Source organism: Myxine glutinosa, chromosome 10 (assembly GCF_964187855.1).
Source record: "Myxine glutinosa chromosome 10, kmMyxGlut1.1, whole genome shotgun sequence".
Taxonomy (NCBI): domain Eukaryota; kingdom Metazoa; phylum Chordata; class Myxini; order Myxiniformes; family Myxinidae; genus Myxine; species Myxine glutinosa.
In genome coordinates this window covers 114348570-114359180 of record NC_136270.1, presented here as the reverse complement: position 1 = coordinate 114359180, position 10611 = coordinate 114348570, and the positions used below count along the sequence as shown (strand labels likewise).

Here is a 10611-nt window from a genome sequence, read left to right as displayed (position 1 = left end):
ACCTCCACCGCCAAAGGTGAACAGAGGTTATGTTTTCACCTCTGTCTGTTTGTTTGTCTGTCTGTCTGTCTGTCTACGAGCAGGATATCTCAAAAAGTTATGGATGAATTATGAATAAACTTGGTGGATGAGTTGGGTTGGTGAAACACTCTACCGAGTGCCATTGTAGTTTTAGTTTGGAATGGGATTTACATTTTCCTTAAGATTTGGGTTAGGTGTGTTGTTAAGTTTGTAATGCATCTCAAACAAATGAAAGGGAAGGAAAATTAGAAGCGGGAATAAAAGCCAATCTGAGCATTGTGTCTACTAGGGCATTGCCCGTACGTGGGTGCCCGTTCCTTGCCAATGCCCGTACTATATATATATCTAAAATTATATCCCCCCCCCCTCTATTTACATGAAATGGTTTGGTCCATTCGCAACGACCACAGAACCCCCCCCCCTCTATTTACATGCAATGGTTTGGTCCAAAGCGAACGGTTTGGTCCATTCGATGTGATTCGATGATTCGATGTGAATGGTTTGGTCCATTCGCAACGACCACAGAACCCCCCCCCCCCCCCCCTCTATTTACATGAATGGTTTGGTCCATTCGCAAAGCCAAAGCGAACGACCACAGAACCCCCCCCCTCTATTTACATGAATGGTTTGGTCCATTCGCAAAGCCAAAGCGAACGACCACAGAACCCCCCCCCCCCCTCTATTTACATGAATGGTTTGGTCCATTCGCAACGGCAAAGCGAACGGCGAACGGCTAAATCGCCATAGCTCGGTAAGTACTTGTCCGATTAATTTCAAACCTTGAAAAGGCACATCCTCGGGTCCCCAGCAATATACCTGGCAAGTTTCAAGTATATCGGACCGGTAGTTGTCGAGAAACAGCGGTCACAGACAAACGTACAGACGTACAGACGTACAAACGTACAGAGATTACTGGAATTATAGATAGACTAGGGCATGCCCGTACTATATCTATATCTAAAATTATATCCCCCCCCTCTATTTACATGAAATGGTTTGGTCCAAAGCGAACGGCTTGCGAGTGGTGACAATCCCCCCCCTCTATTTACATGCAATGGTTTGGTCCAAAGCGAACGGCCTCCGGAGTTTGGTAAAGAAATCGCCATCGCGTGCACAAACGCGCAGGAAAGCGAATGAATCGCAAATTCGTTTTTATTAGTTGTAAAACATAGTTTAACGCCAACATAGTTTGCAAACGTGAAATAAATGAATACGCTCTCAAATGTGCCATCCGAGGCAGAGTGTGCCCGCCACGTTCGGCACACGCGATCGTTCGCTGCTCTCTGATTGGTTGAATCGTTTTTTGGACATAGCTCGGTAAGTAATTGTCCGATTAATATGAAACCTTGAAAAGGCACATCCTCGGGTCCCCAGCAATATACCTGGCAAGTTAAAAGTATATCGGACCCGTGGTTGTCGAGAAACAGCGGTCACAGACAAACAAACGTACAGACGTACAGACGTACAGACAGAGATTACTGGAATTATAGATAGATAGATGATGCATCTTCCATTCCATCGCCCCTGCATCAAATGACGTCATGCATGCAGGGCATTTACACAAGAAAGACGTCCCACATGAGTCAGTGCACACACAGACAAATTAATTGTTGTGGGTCAGGATCAACACACAAAGAGATGGGGTGAGAGAGAGAGGGGGGGAGAGAAAGAGAGAGGGGGAGAGAGAGAGGAGGAGAGAGAGAGAGGGGGGAGAGGGAGGGGGGAGAGAGAGAGAGAGAGAGAGAGAGAGGGGAGAGGGAGGGGGAGAGAGAGGGAGGGGGAGAGAAAGAGAGAGGGGGAGAGAGAGAGGAGGAGAGGGAGGGGGGAGAGAGAGAGAGAGAGAGAAGAGAGGGGAGAGGGAGGGGGAGAGAGAGGGAGGGGGAGAGAAAGAGAGAGGAGGAGAGAGGGAGAGGGGGAGAGAAAGAGAGAGGGGGAGAGGAGGAGAGAGAGAGGGGGGAGAGGGAGGGGGGAGAGAGAGAGAAGAGAGGGGAGAGGGAGGGGGAGAGAGAGGGAGGGGGAGAGAAAGAGAGAGGGGGAGAGGAGGAGAGAGGGAGAGGGGGAGAGAAAGAGAGAGGGGGAGAGGAGGAGAGAGAGAGGGGGGAGAGGGAGGGGCAGAGAGAGGGGGGCAGAGAGAGAGAGAGGGGGAGAGAGAGAGAGAGAGAGAGACAGAGAGAGAGAGAGTCTTCAAGAGAGCTAATGTGGGGAGCGGGTCGGGGGGGGAGAAGAAAAGGAATAGAATGAATGATGCGGAGCAGAAGTCAGGTCACTCAGAATGTGTTGGTGGTATTATCAAAGACAAAGTGGTTTGCTCCTTTCCTTCATGCTTCTTGAATATATGACCGGATGCTGCCTACGTGAGACAAACGTACATTTAGTGGGTCATCTTCTTTAGTCTCGTTGTGTGTTTTTGTACCATTCTGATTTGTACTGTGTCCTCCACAATGGCCGTGGGGACATACATATTACGTATGAAAGGAGGGGCGACTTTGTCTCTGTCCAAACGCTGACCCGTATTCCCCCTTATCCTTGGTAAGCAATATGTTTAAGGCGCCGAAGGGTTTTCAGACATCACATCACGTTCCCAAATGTGCAATTGTGCATCAGTGATAGATAACGTAACTGTATCACACATGGAAATTCAACACAGGAGGGAATTCTGCCCACGAAGCCTGTGCAATCCTGCCAACACTCATACCCATCCATCGCCACTGCTTCTAGGAACCTATCCAATTCCAGTATTAGTCCATCCATCATCTCTTCTGCCAATAGCTTTCTTGGGAGACCATTCCATGCATTAACGACCCTCTGAGTGAGACATCCCCACCTCAACATCATCCAATCTCTCCTCTTCTTTACTCGCAAGCAGTGGCCCCTGGTCTTATCACTGTCAATTCTGGAGAAAAAACCCACTTATTCCTTCTATACCCTTCATTATCTTAAACATTTATAACTTATACCCCTACAAATACAACCTAAATCCCTGTTTGCTTTACATATAGCTACCTGGCTCTGATATGTCTGCCTAAGTCCCATATATGTTACCGATTCCAGAACCTTCTCCTGCAAGACTGCCTCTGCATTATGTAATCCCTATTTTCATTATCCTTGCCCATCGACGGCATTTCTTTATGTTAGTCTGCATCTGCCAATCTTTTCCCAATCTATGGAAGTACCTAGACTTTCTGAATCTGCTTCCTCTCTGATATTTTCTTTACCCTCAAGCTTCGTGCCATATGCAAATTTGGGAAGCCGACTCTTAACCCTATTGTGCAAATTGTTGATGTAGTCGCATCACTTTGAGTATATTCTGTAGAGCTACCGGTACTGCAATAGCAAATCTACGTATTGCCTATTATATAGGAGGAGAATGTGGAAACTGGAGAGTGATAAAACGGGAATATTGAGGGTAAGGCACAAGAGGTGAAGGAGGGAGGAATGGGAGAGGGGATTATGGGTAGAGAGTTTGTTTGTACGTGTTCTATGCACAGCCACATATTTTAAGTTACAAACTCCAAACTCGGGATTCAAATTGTGTGGGGGTAGCATAGACTATGTCGCTGCGGTCTCACGTGGGGATGTGGGGGTGGTGCGTTTGGGGGTAGGGGGGGGGAGAGGCGTGGTGGGTTGGGGAACATGCTCAATGTAAATGTGTACCGTGTAGCGCCACCTGGTGGTGGTAGCAGAGGGTATTACAATTCCATCTTGTACCTGGGTAACACTGAGGTTAAAGCACTATTCGCACGGGTAAATTTATTTTGGCAAACAGGACGACTAATTGGTCCGTCCGCAAAGCGATGGGTTTGCTCCAGTTGTAATGGATAAATAACCCCAGGGTAACGTCTAAGGATCTGCAGGCCTCTCTTGCATTGGCTGATGTCAGTTTTCATGAGTCCACTATCAGGAAAACACTGAACAGGAATGGTGTTGATGGGAGGATAACAAGGAGGAAACCACTGCTCTCCAATAAGAACATTGTTTCCCATCTCAAGTTTGCCAAAGACCACCTGGATGATCCAGAAAGCTAATGGAAGAAAACGAGTCGAAAGTGGAACTTTTTGGCTTCAATGATAAACGTTATGTTTGGTGAAAACCAAACACTGCATTCCAATATAAGAACCTAATCCAAACCGTGAAGAAAGGTGGTAGGAGTATCATGGTTTGGGGCTGCTTTGCTGCCTCAGGATCCAGATGGCTTGACATCATTGACGGAACCATGAATTCTGGATTGTACCAGCAAATTATGCAAGAGATGTCAGGGCATCCGTCGGTGAGCTGAAGCCTAACAGAAAGTGGGTCATACACCAAGACAATGATCCTAAATACACAAGTGAATCCACAACAGAATGGCTGACGCAGAAGAGATTTTATGTTTTGGAATGGCCAAGTGAAAGTCCAGACCTTAAACCCAATTGAAATGTTGTGGCAGCAAGAAAGCCCACAAACATCTCTGATTTGAAGCAGTTCTGCAAGGAGAAATGGGCCAAAATTCCTCCAAGCCGATTTGCAGGACTGATCAAGAGCTCCAGGAAACGTTTGGTTGAAGTTATTGCTCCTCAAGGGGGTGCCACCAGTTACTGAATGTAAAGGTTCACCTCAGTATGTCTGCATCCTCCAGTGCGCATGCCGTTGTGATCCGAGAATGAAGATCCTGCAGGTTTGCCACCTCGGTGTTGCAGACAACATCTTTGACAAAACCCCCACAAAAAAATCAAGGGAGGTTATGTCTGGTGATCGTGGGGGCCAGATGGTTGCTCCATCTCGGCCAATCCAACAACCTGGAAATTTTTCATTCAGGATGGATCGAATGATTAAGGCCCAAAGAGGGGGAGCGCCTTCCTGTTGAAAAATGATATCGGGTTGCAGGTCTTCAATCTGTGGGAAGGCAAATTCTTCCAACATATTCAGGTAACTTGTTGAGGTCACTGCATCCTCCGCAAAGAAAAATAGACCCACCAAGCGGTCATGGAGAAGGCCACACCACACTTTGACCTTCGGACTGTCACATATGTGTTCAAAGACCACGTGGGGGTTTTCAGAGCCCCAGATCTTCACATTGTGTCGGTTAATCTTCCCCGATACATGAAAGCAAGCTTCGTCTGTGAACATGACCTTTTTCAGGTAATCTTCATCATCCTCTATGCGATTGAGGAGTTCCAAGGCAAACGCTTTGCATTTGGATCCATCATTTGGTTTGAAGTCTCTGCAGTATCTGCACCTTGTAGGCATAACGCTTCAGTCTTTTATGCAAAATCATGTGCACAGTGGTGGTTGGTAGTCCCAGTTCTCTGGAAGCACGTCCGATTTATTTTCTGGGACTTTGTTAAAATCAGTCACACACTCGTTAAACGTCTGCTGCACTTGTGCTTGGTCGACCGGTACTTTTCTGTTTCTGACAACTTGTAGTCTCCTTAAACCTCTTGTACCACTCTGGTACTTGTCTGCGATGCTGGATTCCTTCCATACCTGGTACGGAAATTACGCTGAACTTGCTTGTCAGACCTCGTAATGATGAACCATTTGATGCACTGTACTTTGTCCTGGGGAGACGACATTTTCTTTTACATTAAACCACGGTACAGGAAAATACAGTAAACTTTATGATTTTCTGTATCATATAAAACAAAGGGTATCTCTGTATCATTTGTGGTACTAAATATACGTATTAACAACCAAAGTTGTGCAGGTCTTCTTGGAACTTCCTGAATACATATGTATATACACAGGGAGTTCCAAAAATACCTCACAAGAACACCAAGAAGACCACACATATATCCAGTGCCTTCAGAAAGAATTCACACCCCTTGACTTTTTCACATTTTGTTTTGTTACAGCCTGAATTTTAAATGGGTTAAATTTAGATTTTGTTTTTTTATCACTGATCATCAGATGCCAAAGTGGAATTTTTTTGGGGAATTTTTACAAAACAATTAACAATGAAAAGCTGAGATGTGTTGAGTCAATAAGTATTCAACCCCTTTGCTATAACACCCCAACTTGAGCACAGGTGCATCCAATTTCCTTTGGTGTCTCTACAATTTGATTGGAGCCTACCTGTGGCCAATTAAATTGGTTGGAATCGATTTAGAAATAAACACATCTTTCTATATAAGGACCCACAGTTGACAGTGCATGTCAGAGCAGAAACTCTACCATGAAGTGCAAGGAATTGTGCATAGAAATCTGAGATAGAATGGCATAGATCTGGGGAAGGGTATAAAACAATTTCTAGTATTAAAAATTCCCAAGAGCACAATCAGCTCCATCATTAGGAAATGGAAGGAATATGGAACTACCCATACTCGTTCTAGAGCTTGCCATCCGACCAAACTGAGCAACTGGGCAAGAAGGACGTTGATCACCGGGGTGACCCAGAACCCAATGACCACTTTGACAGAACAACAGAGTTCCTTGGTTGAGTTGGGAGACTCTGCCAGAAGGTCAACAGCCTCTGCAGCACTTCACAAATCTAGGCTTTGTGGGAGAGTGGCCAGACGGGAGCTACTCCTCAGAAAAAGGCACATGACATCATGCCTGGATTTTGCAAAAAGGCATGTGAAGCACTCTGAGAGCATGAGGCAAAGTATTCTGTGGTCTGACGAGACGAAAATTTAACTTTTTGGCCTGAATGCAAAATGCTACGTCTCACGGAAACCGAGGCCAGCTCATCACACATCTAACACCATCCCTACAATGAAACATGGTGTTGGCAGCATCAGGCTATGGGGATGCTTTTCAGAGACAGGGACTGGGAGACTTGTATGGATAGAGGGAACAATGAGTGGAGTCAAATACAGGCAAATCATTGAGGAGAACCTGCTTCAGAGTGCAAAAGTCCTTAGAATGCAGTGAAGATTTACGTTCTAACACGACAATGACCTCAAGCATGCAGCCAAAGCAGCACTAGATTGTGTTTAGAACAAGAATGTGAAAGGAACGTCAAAGGTGAAAGTTTGTTCTGCTTGCAGTTCATGTGATTTTTGTCGTGTGCCTGCCCTCTGGTGAACACCGCAGGGTGACACAGATGACCAAATGAGCTTTAACTCCGACGTGTTTAATTCAATAGCGGAACATCGTTATATGGGCAGGGAGCAAGTGGGGGAGAAACCATGAGCGCTTACCTGCATGGGTCCACCCGACGTCTTCGCACCTGGATAAAGTAAATCAAATGACATGGAATTAAACTGTAAAAAAATACCGGCTTTATTAAATAAAATGCCGGTCACAAAGATTGCACAATAAAACTAAATTCTTAATTGGCGTGCCCCCAGACAGACTCAATTACAACACAAGGGAAACAAATAACTGGAAAATAAATATGTGTGATTTGTGGCACTTAGCTCTAAGCTGCTCTTGAATCTCGTCAGGAATTGTCAAAGATCGTCTGAGGCCTCTACGTCCTTGCGCGCGAAAACATGCCCGTTGGCACGCAGTAGGCCTTGACGTGCACCTAGCTCTGCCAGCCGCGTTTATCCTCACGATCTTGGTCACCAACACCACAGCCAGACGATGCGAGGAAGTCCAGAGCCTCGACCATTCGTCGTCAAAAGCCAGGACTCGAGAATGAAAGAAGAAGAGCATTGTCAGGACACGACCGTTCACCACCAGATCCAGAACCCGAGAGAGAAAATGTCAGCCGTTCTAATTGTTTTGTACCTGAGGCTCTGACGTCATCCCACGACGTCTCCGTTTCCACACCTCTCAGCGAGGTTCCATCTTACCAGTCCTTGCACCAATCAAATCCTGGACCAATCACTGCTCTTCGAGGCGTGGCCTCACGGACCTTTTGTGTCGGTGTGCTCACCAGGTTGATGCTATCCGCGGTAGTGCTCAATGTCCTATTTCCAGTTGGTTTTTATTTAGTGTCATAAATGGGCGATTTCTTACTACATGTGTGGGCTGCGTGTGTCATAAGGAACAGAGGAATAATAACAGAGGCCATTACATACAGGGGATTAATTTACCCATAATCCCTCGCTAATTAACAAACTCCACCCTTTTCATGGGGACGAAGATACAAGCTTAAACGACATCCGGTCTAAACGAATTTCCTACTTATGAAACATGGGGTTTCTTCTTCTTCTTCATAACATCCGAAGAATGGTAATCTATACACTCTACCTGGCTCTAAGGTAATCATTGTCTACCCTCTACAAAGGTAACAATATATATATATATATATATATATATATATATATATATATTGTGGTCTTTTATGTTGAAGAAAGGACAAAGGTAGGATTGTGGCTTTTTCTTCATCTTTGCAACACAGCACGCTTTGCATAAGGTAAGTCCCCGAAGAACAATTTCAAATTTGTCCGCATTTCGAATCTGTTCTCGCAGGCCAATATGTATGGCCGTATCGCTTTCTACCCAATGTCGTGCGCTCATTATGTAATCTCGGCTAAACGACTGCCCGCTTTCATTGATATTTATTGCAGGCTTAATTAGTGCAAAACACACAAAAAAATCATCAATAACCTAGAGAGCAGGCGTTTCTCTCCGCAAGCAGCAAAGGCATTCGAGCTCGAGGGACGGAAATTGTGCAGTCTTGTGATAAAAACAAACCGAATCGTGTGCAGAAGCAGTGCAATGATGAAGCACTCTATGAGTTCTTCTAAAATTATAAAAGAATTGTTTTTTAATGAAATTTTTAAAAAAAGATTTTTTTTTTTTTTTTTTTTTTACTTCAATCCCGTGTGCAGGACACAGGCCAGAATGACGCGTCCAGGTGCGATCTCGCGTGAATTCCACACGCTCCTGTTTTAATTCCCTGGATCTTAGCAGCTCAAAAGCTTTGTAACCCTTTCACCTAAACCCGGGCCTGCAACAACGCTTTCCTCGCCTGTCATGTCCTCAGTCGGACGTCCATCCACAAACGTGCCCACTAATCTGGGCCGAGCTCCCACCTGTAATCTGGGCCGAGCTCACACCTGTAATCTGGGCCGAGCTCCCACCTGTAATCTCGACGTTGCTCCCACCTGCGGGACATCCCGCGTTCGGCCTCCCTGCACAGAAGCTGCGCGGAAGGCCACCAGCTGGCGGGAGTTAACCGTTGTTAACTCAGATTTGGCTGGAATTGAGGGCACTTTGGCGGGAACTGTGATCGATGCGGAGCAATTTCATCGACGCACTTTTGCTGTCACAACGGGAAGTAAGAGGCACGGACAGCATTACATTTGATGGAAAGTGATCAGGTGTGGTTTTAATTAGACACCGAACAGCACTAGTAGGACAAACCCGCGAATGCTTAAGTTATACGACAAAGAAATACTTGTACATCGGCGATCCCCCAGCACCCAAAATCTTAAATTTGCATACGTAATATGTAGATTGTTAACTGAAGCCCCGCAACCCTTGTAAGAGCACGAGACACGCGTGCAGTGCACACCGTGCGTGACTCTGCCCGTCACCTCGTGGGTGGTTGGCTGTCCGTTCTTGTTCGCCCTGCACACCTTCCCCCCTGCACACCTTCCCCCCTGCACTAAACCAGATCGAACCCCTCCCCGTCTCATACACACAGCTCCCCGCACGACCCCGTGTTGTTTCAGCGTTTCGTGCGCGCTCTTGCGAGACAGGTCGCTCTCGAACCCAGGCGGGGCCGCCACGTCGATTCTCCTGGACCTTTGTGGCCGAAAGATTTCAAGAGACCCGTTTTTATTCGCTGGCAAGAGGCCAGGCGCAGTCGGGGAATGCGGGGATTGCAAATTCGCTTCTCCTTTATTTCAACACCATTATTTAAATTTAATTCATTTCAACGCGCTTCAAAACTCAGTCCGCAGTTGTGCGTTTGCGAACTTTGCATGTGTTGTTGAGTTTTGAGGAACACCACTAATGAGTGCTCTGGCTGTCTCAGATTCCAAGTAGCTTCCCATGAAAAGTTGACCGATTCAGTGACGTAGTGTGACTGATGTGACTTGAAATCGATATCGTAGGAAGCGGAGCTAACAGAGCCATATGGATGTATTTACATCTAGTTTTTTCATTTCTTTATTTCAAACCAGATATCGAAATTTTATCTTTAATTGCGAATCTCAATGATTAAAAATTTTGAATATGAAATGTGTTTTTTTGCGCACAAGGTCTTCGATGACTGGAGGTGCTTTTGCGTGCCATCCAAGCACAGGTAAGCATAAAAAACACGATGGCGACACGCAAATGTACGTGGTGGGGTGAAACAACTTTTACCCTCAATACACTAGTTTGCCGTGTTGGAGTGAGTGCCCGAGGGGATCAAGTGAACATTTTACTTTGATCCGACATCCTGTTGAAAACCTGTACCAAGGAAGGTTCTGCACATCAAGTGGCCGGTCCGCAGTTTCCGAGAGACTATACTGGGTACGAGGAGGTATCGCAAGTTTCTCCATGAGTCTAAACGGTGAAATTCGGTCATTTGGCCCATCGTTGCCAGATTGCACTCCCAACTTAATATTTTAAACACAGCTTTACACAATAATCCTCGTCAAGTTTTAATAACATTTAAATAACCAGATCTTGATTTGGTGATACAACGTGTGTGTGTTTTTTGGAAGGAAAAAGATGCATCCAACCAAAAGTAACAAGAGAATCGATCATCTCTTCTGACATTAAATC

The 10611-nt window shown here is 45.8% G+C and overlaps 1 long non-coding RNA gene across 1 annotated transcript in view; it reads right to left on the bottom strand.

Annotated features, from left to right (window-relative positions):
• Positions 1-9447, bottom strand: part of LOC137433573 (uncharacterized) — a 35580-nt gene extending 26133 nt beyond the window's left edge. The window contains exons 1-2 of the long non-coding RNA XR_010985661.2: positions 9410-9447; positions 7140-7168 (exon numbers count right to left, since the gene is read on the bottom strand). This is a non-coding gene — a long non-coding RNA (uncharacterized LOC137433573). The remainder of the gene's footprint in view (positions 1-7139; positions 7169-9409) is intronic.
• Between the last annotated feature and the right edge of the window lie 1164 nt (positions 9448-10611).